Raw genomic sequence first — 3,219 nt, forward strand, 5'->3', positions numbered from 1 at the left:
CCCCCCCCACCCCGCCCCTAACTGCGATCCCGGCCTCAGGGAGGGACCACCGAGCCAGTGACCCGGGCCCGGCCGGGGTCGGTGGGGCTGGAGCCGAGTGGGCGGTTGGGGCGCGGGGCGGGCTCACCTCGAACATGAGCCCCAGCAGGAAGACCATCGCCACACAGGAGACGATGTCCGCGTGATTCTGCAGGACGAACTCATGGCTCAGGATCGGGGGGCTCTTGCTGCTCTTCTTGCGAATCGCCATGGTGGGGGGGTCACCGCCCGTGCCTGCAGGTGCTGCGCCGGGCTCCGCGCTCTCCAGCTGCTCACCGACTCGCCGCCGCGGCCGCCGCCTCCCCCGGGCCGGGCTTTTGTCTGTTGCTGGGCCCCGCGCACGCGCGCACGTGCCTGGAGCACACACCCCCCTCGGGTCGGTCCGGAGCATCCCGGCAGGCGCCCCGCGGGAATGAACCCCCTTACTTACCCCCTTCTCTTTGTCCCAGTCATCACTCCCCGGGGTCCAGGAGGGTCCCAGGTTCCCCAGGCGGGAAGTATCACCTCCTTTGTGCTCGCAAGCGTAGACAGAAGGATACCTTAACTTCCCCCCCCCCCACTACCCACCTTCTCCCTGGAAACCCTCCTCCTTGGCCAGACTGCTGGGGGGGGTCTCCCGATCAAGATCTAAACTTGGGAGGGTTGCAACTGGCTGTGTCTTTGGATCCCTTGGTTTCCATTGATCTTAAGTGTTTTCCGGGTTACTTAGTATTTACACCCCCCCCCAACGAAGATGCGGTGCAATATTCAGGGTCACTTATCTGCGAGATTGAGACCCAGACTGAGGTACCAACAACCTCTTTTCTACTTGGATTTCTAAAGTAGTTCAGTGATGGCCAGCCGCTGCCCCTGTTTGCTCTCTGCATGGATTGATTATTTGGGGGTGACGGATACTCTGCCTGTATCTCCTCCCCCTCCTCCCCCCTTGTGCAATGCCCGAACGTGGGGAGAGTTAGCGGCTTTTCTCAATGCATCCAAAATTGTTGTCGACTTCTTAAGGTGTACAAGACTGCTGCCAGATTCTTATCGATGTATTCAAAATTGCTGTCAAGTTGCTGTTTCTGTAACAGGTATCAGTAAAGTGGGCAGCTTTTCCTTTAATTTTTATTTCTTTAATACTGTGGACTGACCTCAGGGTCTTGGGTTCTCAGATATTTGTCTTTGGGAATCTCCATGGATTACTCACTGTCCTGTCTTTAGTGTGTGGCCTGGGATGTAGCTACCGCAGCCAATCAGACTGTGAATGAAGTGTGGGTACCAGAGTCTCATTCACAGCTGGCGAGGGTCAGACGAAAGGTCTCGGGACTCTAGCAAGTGCTGCTGTCCTTGTCCTTTGTAGAGCTTTGTAGAGGTCTTTACCTTTCAAATGTCTCTTGGCCATGTGAGTATCTCCTGGTCTTGGGGATTTGGGGATGGAATCGGTGCAGGCTCTTGTGCTGTCTGAATGATTCTAGTAGAGATTGGAGGCTGGGGAATCTGCCAGGCTGTGCCTTGCCAGCACCTGGCACTGACTTATCAGTTTCCCTATCTTCTGGGAGCTTGGATCAGCCAGGGGCTGAGAAGTGCCTAGTTGTCTGCAGATTTTTGTTTCTCCTGATGGAGACTATCTAGTATAGGCAATAATTCCTTTAGTTTCTTCTAGTATTAGAGTTCCACAGGCTCAGATTCCTGTACATGTGAAATTTAAGGCTGCTCCTTATTTTTCTTAAATTTTATTTCTGTGAAATAGCACGTTGACAAGAATAGCTGCTTAAGGTCTCATAGATGTGTACTTCTAACCTCCCCCCCTTTTTTTCTTCTACCTTGCCTCCTTTATTTCCATTCGCCTCCAACAGTTTTTTCCTTCCTCATCCCTTGAAACTTTTGAGACAGGCTATCACTGTGTTGCCCAGGTTGGCTTTGAACTCCTGAGTACTGGGATTACAGGTATGAGCCACCACAACTCAGCTATCTTTTTTTCCAACTCACTGGATTAGGCCTTCAGGTAGGATCAGAAGCCACCAGTGCTGGAGAAAGCCTCTCAGTTGAATTCTTTGCTTTGAATAAGCAGTACATAGCATCTTGTTTGTCTCTAGGCATTAGCAAAATGTGGGGGAGATGGTCTTTGGATAGGGGCTTTAGAAGTTTTCTCTGGGCCGAGGCAGTTCCCTCTAACTTGTTTTTTTTTTTTTGCCAGTCGTCGGGCTTGAACTCCTGGCCTGGATGCTGCCCCTGAACTCTTTTGCTCAGTGCTAGCTCTATCACGGGAGCTACAGATCCACTTCTGGCTTTTTAGTGGTTAATTGGAGATAAGAGAGAGTCTCATGGACTTTCCTGCCAGGGCTTGCTTTGAACCGCAATCCTCAGATCTCAGTATCCTGAATAGCTAGGATTATAGGCATGAGCCACCAGCGCCTGGTATCCTGCTAGATTTTGTCAACAAGTTTTTTTTTTTTTTTAACTTTGCCATGTTTTATTCATATCACTATATACATCCAGAGCTATTCTTACTGGTCAGCAAGTTATTTCACCTTGTACAGTTTTGAGAGATGGTTAGTGTCACCTAGTGTTAATTATAAGCACGTGTGTCTCTCCAACTTGCTGTTTTCATTGGTTTAGTTTTTGAGACAGGGTCTTGCTAAGCTGACCTCAAACTGGAGATGCTCTTGCCTCAGCCTCCCCAGTGCTGAGGGTTATAAACCTGTGCCACCATGCTTGGTGGATCTTGTGTGTCTGTGTCTGTGTCTGTCGGTCGTGGGGCTTTATCTCCAGGCCTGGGTGCTATCCCTCAGCTCTTCAGCTCAAGGCTAGCGCTCTACAACTTGAGCCACAGTAGCACTTCCAGTTTTCTGGTAGTTAATTGGAGGTAAGAGTCTCATGGATTTTCCTTCCCCGGTTGGCTTTGAACTGCAATTCTCAGATCTCTCCTCCTGAGTAGCTAAGATTACAGGTGTGAGCCACTGGTGCCTGGCTGCTTGGTGAGTTGTTTTTTTTTAATACGTTTTTTATTGTAAAAATACTGTATAGAAGGTTACAGTTATATGAGTAAGGTAATGAGTACATTTCCTATGGAGCATTGTTACCTTCTTGCTTGGTGAATCTTGAGTGAATTTTTGTGTATGTGTGTGTGTTACTACTGGGTCTTGAACTCAGGGCTTGAGTATGTCCCTAAACTTTTGTGCTCAAGGCTAGCCTCCTACC

Source organism: Dipodomys ordii, unplaced genomic scaffold (genome assembly GCF_000151885.1).
Source record: "Dipodomys ordii isolate 6190 unplaced genomic scaffold, Dord_2.0 Scaffold180, whole genome shotgun sequence".
Lineage (NCBI taxonomy): Eukaryota > Metazoa > Chordata > Mammalia > Rodentia > Heteromyidae > Dipodomys > Dipodomys ordii.